The 16,900-nt window shown below is 35.8% G+C and overlaps 1 protein-coding gene and 1 long non-coding RNA gene across 7 annotated transcripts in view; one reads left to right on the top strand and one right to left on the bottom strand.

The window, feature by feature from the left end:
* Positions 1–16,900, bottom strand: part of PDE7B (phosphodiesterase 7B) — a 467,494-nt gene that overhangs the window by 268,650 nt on the left and 181,944 nt on the right. Inside the window, exon 1 of one of the 5 annotated variants that reach the window (XM_021087565.1) lies at positions 4,174–5,527. The exons of the other annotated variants lie outside the window; for them this stretch is intronic. The gene's annotated coding sequence lies outside the window, so the exon portion shown is untranslated. Of the gene's footprint in view, positions 1–4,173; positions 5,528–16,900 lie in introns of those variants that run through there. 5 annotated transcript variants of the gene reach the window in all.
* On the top strand, positions 1,457–8,285 carry LOC106504354. 2 transcript variants are annotated; one of them, XR_001297764.2, is made up of 4 exons: positions 1,457–3,254; positions 3,924–4,124; positions 6,181–6,242; positions 7,198–8,285. It is a non-coding gene; the product is annotated as an uncharacterized LOC106504354 (long non-coding RNA). The 2 variants fall into 2 exon arrangements; XR_002342737.1 differs by lacking the exons at positions 6,181–6,242; positions 7,198–8,285 and having other exon boundaries at positions 3,924–5,340.

Here is a 16,900-nt window from a genome sequence, read left to right on the forward strand (position 1 = left end):
AAAAATAGCAAATGTTGGCAAGGATGCGGAGATAAGGGAACGGTATACTCTTGTAAATCAGTGCAGCCATTACAGAAAAAAGTGTGGAAATTCTTTTAAAAAAACTAAAAATAGAACTACATATGATCCAGCAATTCCACTCCTGAATACATATCTGAAGAAAACAAGGACACTCATTCTAAAAAGATACATGCATTTCAGTGTTCATAGCAGCATCATTTACAATAGTCGAGATATGGAAGCAACCTCAGTGTCCATCAACAGATGAATAGATAAAAAAGATGTGGTAAACAATGAAGTATTACTCAGCTATAAAAGAGAACAAAATTTTGCCATTTGCGCAATAAGAATGGACCTGGAGGTAATGTATTATGCTTATGAAACAAGTCAGAGAAAAACGAATACTGTTTCCTATCTTGGAATCTAAAAAGATGGAATGGAATCCACATGGAATCTAAAAAATAAAATGACCGAATGTAACAAAACAGAAACAGACTTGGATATAGAGAACAAACTAGGTATTTGGGGGAGAGGAAAGGAGGAGAGGCAAGACAGGGGTAGGAGACTAAGAAGCACAAACTACTATGCACAAAATAAATAGGCTACAAGGATATATTGTACAACACAGGGAATATAGCTAATATTTTATAATAACTTTAAATGGAGTATAATCTATAAAAATTTGAATCACTATACTGTGCACCTGCAACTAATATAATACTGTAAATCAACTAATCTTCAAAAATAAATAATTAAGTAAATAAATTGGGGGGAAAAAGTTGAAAAAGGAGATAAAGTCCATAAAACACTTAGAACATTGGCCTGTCACACTGTAAATGTTTAATTAATTTTAAGTTTGAAAAAATATATGCACTTAAAAATTATTTTAGTGTACCTAAGACTTTGTGCATAATGTCTCAAGAGCTTTCCCTCCTATTATTAAGTTATTTGAAGAAAATTTCATCCTTTGAATAACTTCCAATGTCTTCATTTCTTTATAACGGAACAATTAAGTTGTCTCCAATTTTTTAAATAATAAAGAACACTGTGATTAATGTATTCTTTACATAAATGTCTTATTGACACTTTCCTATAACTGGTATTATTGAATCGAAGAAGAATATAATTAAAAAAATTTTTTAATACTTACTGTCAAACAATTTCCAGAAAATTTATTATAGTGTCAACTAGAATCGAATGAGGTTGCTGCGTACCTTCCTAGGATTAATCATTACATATCTTTTAAAAATTATCAATTTGATAAGCAAACATTTACTATTATTGTCTTATTTAGATTTCTTTGATTACTAATCAAGTTTAATGTATGTTCCTATCCATCACGTCTTTAAACTTCTTTCAATGTGTATTTCTAACCACTATTTTTCCACTACGTGGTTAGTAATATTAGTTGATTCATAAAAAGTCTTTGATTATTAAGGGTATTAATTTGTTTTAATATGTTGCATGTATTTTTATCAAGTGTGACACTTGTGTCTTAATTTTACAAAATTTCTGTACATAATTCTACATTTTTATGCTGTCAAATTTGACATTTGGTCTCTCCCCCATAATTTTATACCTGGAAACTCCTTCCCGATCCTAAGACCATGTCGTACATATGATGGTATTTTCTTCTACTTATAGGGTTCTTAATATGTACAATCAACTACTAATATAAGTTTTTGGTGTTGTGCTTGAAGTTGGTATAATTTACATTTTTTTCTAAATAGTTTCTCCTATACCATTTATTGAATGAGCCACCGCTTTCTCATTGCTTGTGAAGTTTTGCTTACTGCATATTATGTTATTTCACATATAATAAAGTCACCCGACCTCAATTTTATGTATCTTTAAATATTCTACCAAATATGACACTAAATAAATAATTCTATACAAATATCTCCATACATCTCAGAGATTACTTTTGATTATTTGATTCAGTTTTTTAGAAAGTAATATTGTATCTGTGTAGCTCCTCCAAAACTGGTCACACATCTTGGTGTCTACCATGTCTAGAGTGGAGTTTGGCACATGGTCAGCACTCAACATACAGTTGTGGAATTGCATGAACTCTTTTCAGGAGAAATGTTCTATTCTGCACAGTTAAAGAAGGAACACAAAGCAGGCTACAAGACTGTTGGCTACTTTTGTTTCTTTTCTTTCTTTTTTAAACAAACACTAATAAAACAGGATTGATATCTCTTAAAAGTTCTAGTAAAGCCAAGAGATTTTCCAGAAGGTGGCTGCCTCCTTTTATTAAAAGCATCTGTGTCACAGCCACTGGCAGAGACTCAAACAACCTGAAGTGGTTGGCTCTGGGAAATCACAGAGATAGAACACAGCCAAATTCTGAGATGGAACAACGTGTAAAATCATACTACACCTTACTTTGATGACCAAGAGGAAAGATATTTCTGCCTCAACAAATCTCATAAAGCAAGGTGATTTATGGTCTCCTTTGAGGTTAGTTAGGTAACAAGAAAATATATAATAATGCTATTTCATAGACTTGACATAAGACTCCCTTTGTTATGACATTTCTGTAATTAATTTTTCTACTTTCATTTTCTCGCTATATGATTCCCTTCACATTTGGTGTTTTATAACAGATGTCCATTTTCAGTGAAACATTCTTAAAGCATGAAAAGAAATCTTCTGGGAATACTATCTTAGTGAATATTCACAGTAATAAAGTTATATATCTCAAAGGATGAAAATGCCATGTAATTCCTCTCCAATATGATAAATACTGAGAGTCACCTCGAGATGATCTGTATAGTGGGGTGGTGGAGAGCATTTACAGTCACAGATGAACTCCGTCTGATTTTTTTTTTTCTTTTTTTGGAATGGTTCCTGTACTTACATATGAATAAGAGAATGACTTATCCCCTTGGGAATTCACAGCACATCAAACCAAATTAGGAAGCCAGGCAGCTGTGACCTGGTTTTTAAGGGCCAAGAAAGCTATAGAGTTTCACTATTGAACCTTGTAGCTCAAAATGATTCCCTGGTTCCCATGCCATTTGGGACCCAGGAGCATCTCACTGACTCATAAAAACACCGCTCTGGACTTGTGTTTTCTCTTACATTCTCCAGTGTCGTATATGAGGAAATAAAGACTTCGATGTGAGAGATCTTGAGGCTGGCAGTCTTTTGAAGAGGAAATGGAAATAGGAATTAGAATGAACAATGTTAGCTAGGAAGAACTTAAATTCCAGATGTACCTTATATAGTGAAAAGATTTACCTTATATGGTGAGTTCTAATGCTAATGCTCATTTCATGGATATTGAATTATAGGAGAGAGAAGGCAGTAAACTGGCTATTCTGCTGAATCTGACTCACTAGATTTTATTTTTCATTGTTTTGGGGATGCTTTTGGGAAGGATAAGAGAGGGAATGAATATTGCAATTAGAGGTTACAATGCGCCTTAAAGGGGAATTTGAAGCTTTTTCTCTTTGTAACAGTAGGAAGCGGTATAGAGAACAGGTTAGAAAGAGACTCTGGTGTTTGATATTTGGGTTTTCATAATATTCTTCTAAATTCTGAAATCCTCACAACTTACAAATAAGAATGGTTTTTAGAACATTCTCTGATGGAACATTTTCTTTTTGAATAAAGTTGTAAACTATATTTTATTTCTTTTTATTGGCATATTAGCCTTGCTTCTTGAAGAAAATGAAAATACCATTCTACAAACAATTACTTAAGTAGTTTTCCTTGAAAAATAAAAATATAAATACTCAGAGTACTCAGATGATGGAATGCATTCTGTTGTGGAAATTTCAATGTAAGAGAATATATCATAGTGGAAACAGCTTAATAAATAGGGAATTTTCATGTGCTCATTTCTGTAAAAATTCTAGTATTATTTTTATTCCTAGTTTGGTGACAAGCAATATGTTCTCTTGGCTTTTGTTCAGGAGTAAAGCTTGCAAAACCGCCTGTTGGGTTCTTTCATTGTTATTGTTGCCTCTGGATGAGCTTTCACCACCACTATGTCACCCCACCAGCCTCCTGAATACATCCATTCATCTACGAAGTGTTAATTCCAAGATAACCTTTGCCATCTGGATTCTGCCACAGAGTGTTAGCATGGAGACTGAAACAGGAGACAAGCAGTGGTTAGTTGGAAACAGCTTATTTTCAATGAAACTCCATTTCTTTACTTACTTGTACTCAAAGAGGAGTGAAACCAAATCAAAATGCTGTCCTCAGCACTCCCTGATTTTAATAGGTGGTCCTCCTTGGTGTTTGACCACCCCCAGGCTCTTTCTATCTTACCCTCTGTTGCTCTTTAAACGAAGCTTAAAAAGGAATTAGGAACTTTGCTGGTTCCTCCCAAGAGAAAAAGAATTCGCTGGTGGCAACTACCAGCACCACATTGTTTATCGGAACATAAAGTTCGGTAGAAATCCCACAGTGACGTCACCCCTCAGCACTTGCTGATGGAGCTGGAGACGTTTCCAAGACATTTTCAACTGGATTGGACACTCTTTGCAGGAAATGGTCAACCAGCTCTCACTTCAAAGGCCTTTCTTTTACTAGGTTGTGTTTAGATCATGGAAGAAGTGGAAAGTAACCTAAACCATAGACTCAGTCTAAACTGGTACTTAGTGGATGCCAAAAGAACTTCATTGCTGTGATTATTTTTCTATGGGTTGATAAGTGTAGTTACTGATATTTAGGTGAACCTCCTTCTGAAATATTGCTAAACTAGTGGAGTCTTGCTATGGGAATGGAAAAATGCTTAAGGAGCCTAATACAAGGACAACACATAAAAATAGTCCTGGAGACAGACTAGACTTGCTGGAGGTCAAGCCACAGATGGTTTTAAAGGAAAACTGTCTGCATTAGAAGAGCTGGGAGCTGAAAACTAGATCAAAGAAACAAATTCTCAATAGAGTGACAGATCAAAAATACAGATACATTTATTTAGAAGGAAGAGGGTGCATGGATAGGAAACTGCCACACTGTGTTCCAGTTAAGGTGCTACACCTTTAACTTGCTTTTGTCTATTATGGTAAACAAACAGTTCTGTATTCTAACTGTAATGGGGAGGTACAGTCACATTGTCTATTAGTGGAAATGCATCATAATCTTGAACTCTCTATCAAGGAAACTTTTGGCTGACACTAAAAATATCCTTATGAAATTATTATTTAAGTAGATGACCATGCTAAACTTAGCAAAGGCTCATCACCAAAATGAAAAATGGCTGAATTTCTTATGTTACCAAGGAAAATTGAGACAAAAATACAGCCTTTTAGAGTTAGAAGACCTACAGCTAAGTTTGGTTTTCTTATTATAAAATAAAGATAAAAATATTTACTTGAAAAATCTGTTGTAAAGACAACCTAATTTTAATGAGCTTTTAAATAGTAATAAAGATGATGAGGATGATACAACAATAGGTACGTTTTACTGAGTGCTTAAAACATGCCAGGCACTACTTTTTTCTCTTTTTACTGCCATACCTGCAGCATATGGAAATTCACAGGTGAGGGGCTGAATCAGAGCTGCAGCTGCCGGCCTGTGCCACAATCATGGCAACGCTGGATCTAAGCCATATCTGTGACCTACACTACAGCTTGCAGCAACTGGGTCCTTAACTCATTGAGTGAGGCCAGGAATCAAACCCACATCCTCATGGACACTATGTCAGGTCCTTAACCTGATGAGCCACAACGGGAACTCCCTACACCAGGTACTATTGTGACTTGTATTAATTTCTTTAATTTTCACAACTCTCTTGTGAGGCAAGTACTGTCATAATAACCACTTAACATATAAAGTGAGTCAAGAAAAGGTTAAATAGTTTGCTCAAGGTCATTTAGTTATTAAGTGGCAGTGTTTGAATTTAAACTTGGATCTTTGGTTTCTGGAATTACTTCCTACTGTGAAGTGCATATCAAAATATTAGGAAAAACAAAATACAGTGTGTTTTGCTTAAAGACCACCTATGTAGTAAACACAACACAAGTACTCTAATGGGGCTTATGCAATCACAGCTGGGATGTGCTACGGTCATGTTGAGTAAAGAATAACTCTATAAGTAGTTGTAGGGAATGACAGAGCAACTCACAGCATGGACATGATTACTTAAGTGTATAAGTTACAAAATTTTAATAAGATTTTATTAGGTGGCTGTAGCTTAGATTTTTTTTTTCTCTTATTAAGATTCAAAAAGTCATCATAAGCCAGAGAGTTACAGATGAACATCTGGAAGACTGGATCCTTAGGTGAGCCTCGGAAAAGATTCCTTGTTTAAGTCAAAAGGAACAAAGAGTTCATTATTTGCTGCCCTTAATTTCTAATTGAAACCGAAGTAAGAGACTTTCACAAAAAAGGAGGCATTCGGTAGCACAAGTGGAAAGATTGGCTTGGATTGTTATCCTCTCATATTATAGCCAGAGGAGTTCTTTTATTTTGAGAAGACATTTGTGATTCTTTCCACAAGCTGAACACACATTTACCCTGGAGAATGACTCCCACATGCTGTTGACCTGAAAAAGTGATATGATATCTTGATCTTTCATATTTCCCCCTATTAGGAATAATAATTTGAGGAGTGTTTTAAATTAGTATAAAAGGCAGTTAAGTTTTTAAAAGTTCCCATAAGACCATAGAGGAAATAAACATATCACAAAACGATCCACATGTTAAAACATACCAGCAGACTCATAATGATATGATTGGGAACATTTCATTCATTATAAAATGTTAGATGCTATATTTCAAACATGATAGGCCTCTGTCCTTATGCTCTACTCAAGAAGACATGAAATGCCTTAAATGCCATAGATATTGTACTTCTGTCTTAAAAAATACCTTTGTGGCATCTCTATAAATCATACATAAAAACTGTCTAGGATAAAAAAAAATTTGCTTCAAATAAAATTGAAATTTCAAATATTTTTCAAAGTCCCCTTATAAAATACATCCTGACACAGAATTACATCCTACAGGAATATAAACTTTAACAGGACATATGTTATCATTGCAGATACTTTTCACCTTGCTTTATAGCTGCACATATACTAGTAGCAGTAAAGGAACAAAATTGGAACTCTGGTTTCAGAGATGACATCAAATGTGAAAAAAGAAGAAAATGTCTGAGGCCTAAGGCATGTTAACATGTTGTGTTTTTTTTTTTTCATATTCATAAAAAATAAAATGGGTATCTTGCCTTCCCAGCCATAAAATGAAGGAACCAGGGGTGATGAACTCATCTGGCCATAAACAATGGAAAGATGGCAAAACATTTGAAGCAACTGCTTTCTGAAACTGGAAGACATTAGCTCAGAACTGTGGTCTCTAAGGGTGAGGAATCACATGGTAAGAGAGCCCTAATTATCCCAGATCCCTGCACAGGCACAAGGAGGTGGAGCCAAAGCCTTGAACAGTGGTCTTGCCGAGCTAAGGAGGCAGATACTTGAGTTTGGGGTTGATGGAGTGACTAGAATTTTGGAGCAGACTCCTGGAAAGAAAACTGGAACTGCATGGAGAAGAATGACAGCAATCTGCATGAAGTTCCCTTTATGATTTTGGCCAAATACTAACCTGTTCCTGCCCAGGGTAGGATCTGTGAGGTAGAGCAGAGTGGAATTAGAGTAGAGATGGGAGTGGAAGGAAAATAGCAGAGGTACACAGAGCTGGGGGTGGGAGGAGTTCTGACCCACTGGAGTTGCAACTGGACATGCAATTGAGATCTGAAAATAACCATACTTCGGGAGGAAAGTCATTCTAGTCATAGAGTAAGGACTACAAAAAATCTGCCCTAGCAAATCTCAATAACAAGCCCTGAAAAAGTCAACTGATTCGTAAACTACTTAACTTTCTACAGAACAAAAGTCAATAATCATTAAAGGAAGACAACAAAATTCAGATTCTCAGTAAATCAGAATTCACAAAATCCAGCATACCGAAAATACACTAAATGTGCCAAGGAATAGGAAAATTTAACTTGCAGCCAGGAAAAAAGTCAATGGAGGCAGAACTGAAATGACAAAGATGTTGAAATCAGCAAACTAGTACCCCAACACTGCCTCTTTTATATATCTCAATCTTACTCAACCTTGAAGGCTTTGGCCTTGAATGGATGGTTTGTGCAATAAACTTTTCCTCTTAGTAGGTACAATCGTTTTTATCCAATTGAGTGAACAGTAATCTCTTTTGAAAGCAGATGCCATAATAATCTCTAGCGAGGAGAAGCCAATCTATTTCCAGCAGAAGCCATAAAGAGCCCAGCCTACGAGTTTACCGTGTTAAAAAAAAAAAAAAAAGTAATAAAATATCTATTTTCAACATGCTTAAGGATTCAAAGGAAAAAGATCAAAATAATGAGTAAACAGATGACAAATCTCAATGGAAAACTGGAAACTGTAAAACACAACCAAATGAAACCTTTAGAATTGAAAATTTTAATATCCTAAACGAAAAATTTATCTGGTGGGGTTCAGCAACAGATTTCACACAGCAAAGGGAAAAATAAATGACAATGAAAATTGGAAAATAAAAACCACGCAAAATTGAAGCACAAAAACATGAGGTTAAAAAAATTCCCTGCAGACTTTTGTAAGAATTTACAAGTTAATCCTAAAATATATGTCAAAATGTGAATGATCCAGAATAGCCAAAACAATCTTGAAAAAGAAAAACATTGTGGGATTACACAATTTTAAGATTTTCTATAAAACTTCAATAATCATGACAGTATAGTACTATTATATCATACACATAAGAAAAATAATTTTATATATTTTACACCTAATGTAAAAGTTAAAACTAAAAACTTCTGGAAGAAAACACTGAATATTTTTGCAACCTTAGAGTAGGCAAAGATTTCTTACAGTAGAAAAAGGACTAACTATAAAAGCATTTTTGATAAATGAGACTTCATCAAATTAAAACATTTGTTCATCAGACATATATTTGCCTTTTATAAAATATATTCATTAAAATATAAAGTGTATTATAAATTACATATATTTAAATACATTATGAAGATATATGAGTAATATATACTATATTACATTTTATATATATTAAACTTCTCCCAAGACACACACACACAGAGAAACATATATATGACAAAGGGGTTGTATGCAAAATATACACCAAAAAATTACAACTCATTAAATTGACTACAGTTCAGCAATAAAAAGATAACAATAAGAAAAGACAAAATACTTGAGCAGACACTTCATAAAGGAGAATATACAGATGGGCAAAGAGCACATGGTTAGTCATCAGGGAAATGTGGTATTACCACAATGAGATATCACCACACACCCATTAGAATGGCTAAAGTTAAAAAAAATGAAAAAAAAATTGGAAAGGATGTGGAACAACTGAAACTCATACTTTGTGGGTGGACATGCAGAGTGGGAAAGCCACTTTGAGAAACAACTTGGCAACTTCTTATAAAGGTAAACATATACCTACTTTACGATCCAGGAAGGCACTCCTAACTCTTTACTCAAGAGAAATAAAAAATGTCTTCACAAAACTGCTGGAACAAAAATATTTATAGGCATTTTATTCATGGTAGACACAATCTGGGAACAACAAAAATGTCTACCAACAAGAGAATGGATAAACAAAGTGTGGTCTATCCATACAAAGGAATGCTTCTCAGCAACAAAAGGAAATGTACAACAGATACTTGTTGCAACTTGGATGCCCTTCCAAACACAACAGGCTGGGTGAAAGAAGCTGGCCATAAATATAGTTCTGCATGACTTCATATATATGAAGTTCTATAACATGCAAAAATAATCTATGATGGAAAAAATTCACAACGATGGTTGTGTGTGGTGGGAGGAGACTGACAGGACAAGGGTACCAGGGAATTCCTGGAGGACTGGCAATTTCTATATCTTGACCTGGTGGAAGTTACATAAGAAGTGGGCATTTGTGAGCTTATCCAACTTTACCATGTAAGATCATTGTACTATATGCAAATCATGCCAAAAGAAATCTATTAGTGACATTTCCAAGTAAATGCCAATTAAAACCACAATGAAATACATCTTCTAACACACCGACAAGAATGGCTAAAATTAAAAAGATGAATGATGTCAAGTATTGGCAAGAATGTGGAGCACTTGGAATTCTCAGATATTGCTGATCGGAATGCTAAGAGTTATAGCGACTTTGGAAAACAGTTCAGCTTCTTATAAATGTAAATATGTACCCACCCTATGACCACTCCTAGGTGTTTATCCAGGAGAAGTGAAAACATACATCCACACCAAGACCTGTACAATGCAGCTTTATTCGTAACAGACAAAATCCCAAATGTCCATCACCCTGGGAATGAATAATTAAATTTTGGTATATCCAAAATTGGAATGATAATCAGCAAAAAAAAAAAAAGTATGCTGATGGAAGTAAAAATTGGATGGATCTTAATAAAAACATACAGAGTGAAATAAACCAGTCCAAAAGGCTACTTGCTATATGATTCCATGTCTCAGGAAGGCAGATCTCTGGCTAACGCTCTATTCCTCTCAATTCTACATTTCTGGAAAACTTTATGTCAATCACTGTGCCAATGATGGATGGGTTACAGAGAAAAGAAAGTAAAACAGTCATTGTCACCCAGGAATTTACAGTTTTAAGAAGCTGACAAGCTCATCACTCACATAATGCAAATAGGATCGTGAAGGAGGCTTGCATATCTGTTTCCTTGCCTTAAATGGTGCCAAGAATAATAAATAATGTGAATTAATTTGGGGCTCAATTTCTTATCTGTAAAATGGGAATGAAAAAACAAATGTCTACGATGATGAAATAAAACAATGACTGAGAAGAAAGCATTGTAATCTAAAAGCTATTTTAAAATATTGTTATTATCAATAGCACATTTGTCACTATTCTAAAGACCCATGGTTACTTTTCCTTCCTTCGGCTTTTGCTCAATTTTCTTACCCAAGACGCCCTTCTACTTTGCCTTCTAGTCTCCAGCAGTGATCTCTCTTGCCTGTTCTCTCAGTTTCTTCTTTATGTTCTTACTCTAACTCTCCAACTTATGTGCTAATAGAATGTTTAGAAACACTGGATAGGTGATTCTTCTCTTTTACAACATATCTCATTCAAACTAGTCAGTTTTAGATGCATGGAAATGTGTGTGCGTGTGAGTGTGTGTGTGTGGTGGAAAGTGGGGGGCTACGTTGAGAATATATAAACATTTTTACACCATTCACTTTTTTTTTTTTTTTGGTTGTGCCTTCAGCAAGGGATGAAACCCATGCCACAGCAGTAACAATTGCCAGATCTTTAACCCACTGAGCCACCAGGGAACTCCTACATTATTCATTTCTGAAGGTCTCTTCTAGTCAGAAATTCTATAGCTCTCAGACTCTCTGATCTCTTTTTAAAAATATTTGTGCTCTCCATCCACAAATCCCAAGGACCATTTAATATAAATATATACAAACTACAAATCTGAGCCACATATGAAATTTAAAAATTTATAGTAGCCAAATATTTCTAACAGTCAAAAATTATCATTTCAACATAGAATTAATATAAAATTATTCACAAAATATTTTACTTTTTAAAAATCCCAACTCTTCGTGTGTATGACCTATGGTGGGACAAGACCATCCAATTGGAGAAAAATTCACCACCCTTCCAAAATCAGAGCACTTGTTGGGCTTGCTTGTATTTCCCTGTGAACAGCTGTGGGTATGGGGATTTAATAGACCACCTAGAATTTTCCTGCCACAGCTAATTACTCATAGGGACAGCTTATGACTTAATTAAAGCTCTCCAGCCTTCTTGCAAACAAAGACTATGTTTAATGAGATGTTCACTGTAATTATGGAATCCTTTTTCATAGTCAAGTGTTTTTGCTTTTTCCTTTTATTCTAACATTTCAAATATTTTTTTTTCCTCCTGTGTATAGATTTATATATACAGGGTAGAGCTTTGTGCTTCAACTATATAATTACATTATGTAATTATATACTAAGTTATTAGTTAATGACCTGTTTTTTTAACTCTTTCTTAGTCATGCTTCTGACACAAGAAGGTAGGTTAATTATACACAGTAGTAAACTGATATGTTTTAAAAGTATGGGATCACTCATAGAAAAATGTTCTTCATATCATGAAATTATACCCTTGACTTAAAGAAGTTGGGTATTCAAAGAATGTTTAAAAGTACAGTTAGGGAGTTCCCATCATGGCGCAGTGGTTAACGAGTCCGACTAGGAACAATGAGGTTGCAGGTTCAATCCCTGGCCTTGCTCAGTGGGTTAAGGATCCAGCGTTGCCATGAGCTGTGGTGTAGGTTGCAGACACGGCTCGGATCCCGCGTTGCTGTGGCTCTGGCGTAGGCTGGCAGCTGCAGCCCTGATTCGACCCCTAGCCTGGGAATCTCCATATGCCCTGCGAGCAGCCCTAGAAAAAAAGGCAAAAGGCAAAAAGACAAAAATAAATAAATAAATAAATAAATAAATACAGTTAGTGAATATTCAAGTGTATCCACAGGCAGTACCTGTGTTCCTGAAGTAGTGACTTGATTTGTACAAGAGTGGGACCCCTGGGTGCCAAGATTGCCTTGATGTCATCTCAGCAGAAGGTACCAAAAGATGAGAAGTTGGATCCCTGATAGATGTGGCAATGGGTCCTCTTTGAGGTTTATACTTCACACTCTCCCTGGTATGAAAGCATCTGTAGTCAGAGTTTGACAGTGCATTGACAACATTTGTGTGTCAAATTCAGGTAGCATTCCTAAATTTCAAGCATGTACTTCTAATGGTGATACTGAACATCCTCACCTGTTCCCATAGACAGCTCAAAAGTAATATGCCAACCAGGGATTTGGGTTGCAAGCAACAGGAATGTTCTCTGACTTATGTAAGTAGCTGAGGATGTTACTACAATAATAACTGGTCGCTTCTGATGTATGTAAGCAGATGGAGTGCTACGTTTGGTCTTCTGTACCCAGAACCACTCCTTAAGATCACATCTGCATGTTTGTTAAGGATCCCAATGCTGCAGCTGCTGACTTTTAGATGCTGGACCTTACATTCTTGTCCCCAGCAGCCATGGGCTCTGTACTCCACCTAATCACTGGCCCCTGTTGCCCAGACACTTCATTTCCCATAGCAACTCCAGAGGGCAGGTAAAAAAAACTATAGCGCTAAAATAAAAATATAAATATGGAAAAATAATACACACTATGAAGTATCATACACAGAGAGGAGTGTATCAATATTTATGTACAATTTAAAGAATGATAATAGAGGACCCTGTACCCACCATAAGCATAGGAAATAGAACATCACAGCACCACATCTTTGAGATCCCTTATGCTTTTTTCCACACTCACATCTCCCTCCATCGTGGGAAACACACATTCTGAAACTTGTATTATCATTGTTTTCCTTGTCTTCTTCATAGACCCATCTATATAAATACCACACAATAATCTGTTATGTCACCTTGCTTGCCTTTGAACTTTCTGCTAATGGAAATAAACAGTTTGGATACTTGTGCTTCCTTCTTCCAAACTTATATATTTCCAAGCTTCCTCCATGGATGGAGTTGTATTTTGTTCATTTTTACTGTGGTATGGCACTCCAGTGTGTGAATATACTACAATGTATTTATCCTTTTCTGCTGTTGACAGACATCTGGGTTGCTTCCAGGTTTTTTGCCTTTTTTTTTTTTTTTAACTATCAGTAATGATATAGTCATGTATATATTCAACCACATACGTGTAAAAGTTTCTCCAGGTAAATATCTAAGAGTAAAATTGCTGGCTTGGGAATTAAATGATGACTTAGTATTTTCTAAAGGAAGTTGAACAGATTTACACTCCTACAAGCAGTTAATGAGCCTTTTTGTTTTCCCACAATACTTGAAATTATAAAATTTTTGCCAATTGGTAAGTAAAAAATGTATCTCCTATGAACTTAACTTTGCATTTCATGATTTCTGGCGAATTTGAGCACCTTTTCAAATGTTTGTGGGTCACTTTCTATTTCCTTTCCTGTGACATGCCTCTTCAATATTTTGCCCATTTTTCCCCTATGAGGGAATTAACTTTATTTCATATTGACTCTTTCTATCCAAGAACATGATACATATCTTTTTATTAAGCTTATTGTTAAAATCTTCCAAAACTGTTTATTCAATAAATTCATCATCTTCTCTGTAAAAATCTTGTACACATTTTTAAAATATGGTTAGGAGCTTTATACACATCTATTAACTTATAAGTGTAAATTAATTTAAAATCACATTGTCTATTGACACTGCACAGCAACCAGAGCAAGGAGAAAATGGAAGGAGAGTCATCCTTAAAAGAAAGGGGAGCTCCCTGTTTCTTTGGGGTGCCAGGGAAGAAGTTTAAGTGGGATGGCACAATTTTACTGGCTTAAGGAAACAAGAGGTCAGAGTTTAGGCCTGCAAGAAGTGATGAAAATAGAAAAGAACTCCAAAGAAGAAAAAGCCATGGAAGAGGAACCCTAACACATCAGCACAAATTCTTCTTAAATTGTTGGCTGACTCCTAAATCATATGTGTGCAGGAAAGGTCTCCAAGAATCCTACAGGAAGCAGCCCAAAGCCATAGGCAGGAGTTAAACCAAAATGAGGCAAAGATTTCGGCAGAGATTTCCTGGTGTGAGAAGTTCACTGAGTTTGACGTTACCTCTGCTATTTTCCTCTTATCTTACCAAGTCATTCTTCTCTTAACAAGCTTTTCATGAGCTGGCAAGAATAGGTGGGGCGGGCAATTAGGAATCATTTTAACTGGTTCAGTTGGGTTACCCTACCAACTGTAATACAGAAGTTGAAAATGCATGTGGGCACAAAAGAAAGTTCATTAACCACATTTGCAAAATGACATCCTGGGAAAAGCCTAGAGGCTTAAAAAAAAATTAAAAAAATTAAAAAAAAAAACCTTCATTAAAATCTAAGTCAAAATAAGAAATGTAAGGATTCATGTTATTGCGAATATTTGTGCAATTCATTACGTGAGGAAAATGTGTAAGTATGTTTACCCTGGCTTTTTTTTTTTTTTTCCCAATACGTGCTTACAAATAAAACTTCAACTCTCAAATCAAAGGATAAAATCCAACAAATAATAGGGAAAACATTTGGCACCTCTTCCTCATGGAAGGTTTTCTAGATAAAGTCAATCCTCAGCAGAGGAGACTGGGTGGGCAGGAGCTGTGGGTTTTGGCGTGGGCTAGTGGAGCATGCTCAATGTTCAGAGGACTGAGACCCAGACTGATCAAGGTGGGCTAAATATCAAACATTATCAAAAAGCAGAACCTGATGTCTCTCCAACTTTGTAAAACTGTAGGCAGCAGATCTATAAGCAGGCCAACAGGCAAACATTTAGAAAGTTTTTTTGATATACTTTAAGATACCTTGGAAAAAAATTATGGATTTTTCTCTTGCCATTCTACATGAGAAGTTCTCTAAAATGCTATTTGTTATAAGCTTTTTACTGTCCCACCTCAGACCTTATCCTGACTGAAATGTCCTGTGAGCCTCCACCAGAGGCCTATTCTGCTGGGTGCCCTCTCACGTCATTCAGTGCACACTTACTGGACTGTCTACATCCACACAGCCAGAGAGGGAGGGTAGCACTTTTGAAACCACAGCATCCAATTCAGAAAACAGAGTCGAAGAATTCTGAATGTACAGGATTCCTCTTGCTATTTCAAACAAAGAAGAGGAGGAGAATTACAGGGCCACAGAAGTACAGAGAAGGAGCCTTGCCTTCTGTCCTTGTTCTGCCACTTCTAGAACAATCCAGCAAACGGATGTCTGCTAACATCACTCCAAAAAGTGACCGGCGTGCATTCCAGCGGCTCTCCACACAATCAGTCCTTTCTGTGCACAAAGAGGCCTGGGATTCATGCTGGCTTTTGCACAGCGCATTGAGCGTCATGTTGGCCCACTCCCCACGCCCTTGCACCCACACAGAGAAAGAAAGAGAAACATGGGAAGACTATGCTCGCTCAAGGTTACAAAGGCCTTCAGGCCCCGGGTTTCCAAGCTGTTTGTCTGGCCATGTGCAATCTCAGCTTTAGTGACATTTGCACATTTACAATATTTTTCTAAACAACAATAATCCAAAAAGAAGTAAGAGAGGATTATGAATTCTCTGAAAGAGAAGGAGGCCATATAATGATTATTGTGAAAGGAGACAATATTGGATGTTTTAAGTGTTTCGCTAAGTTAAAATATTTTGGAATCTGATTGGTCTTTCGTTTTTCACACTCCCCTCCTGCTCAATTTACTTACCAACAGTTTTTTTTTTTTTTTAAAGTACTCCTGCCCAAAGCTGTATATATATGTAGATATACATGTATGCATGTATTATGTTATATGATAACATATGAGAGAATTAGATCAGTTTTTAAAAAATAGGATTCTTTAACCAGAAAAAAAAAAAAAATCCAAGTATATTTACTGAATGGAAGACCCTACTTGGGGAAAACTCTCAAATACATTAGTGGCACTTTGGTCAGTTTTTCATTTTAGTTTTTATACTTTAACTTTTTTTGTTCTTGCTACATTAACATTGCAATGTGTCCAAGACTAGCTACATAATTTGCTGATCATACAGCAAAATGAAAATGCAAAGCCTCTTGTTCCTTAAGGAGCTTCTATGATTAAGGATTTGAAACTGTTAAACCAAGAATGGACTCTTCTGAGCACTAAACCCTTCTGAGTGTTAAACCATGTATGGGGCCTCTGCAACTACACCAGCTGTGTGCCTATAATCCAGCCTTAAACGGGACTTGCAGAAAGTTGAAAGTTCTAGAACCCTGATTTACAAAGGATAAATAAATTTTGCATCTGCAGAAGTTAAATGAATTTTGTGAAGTTAATAAATAGCAGGGGAGGAGTTCCCATCACGGCTC

Source organism: Sus scrofa, chromosome 1, assembly GCF_000003025.6.
Source record: "Sus scrofa isolate TJ Tabasco breed Duroc chromosome 1, Sscrofa11.1, whole genome shotgun sequence".
Taxonomy (NCBI): domain Eukaryota; kingdom Metazoa; phylum Chordata; class Mammalia; order Artiodactyla; family Suidae; genus Sus; species Sus scrofa.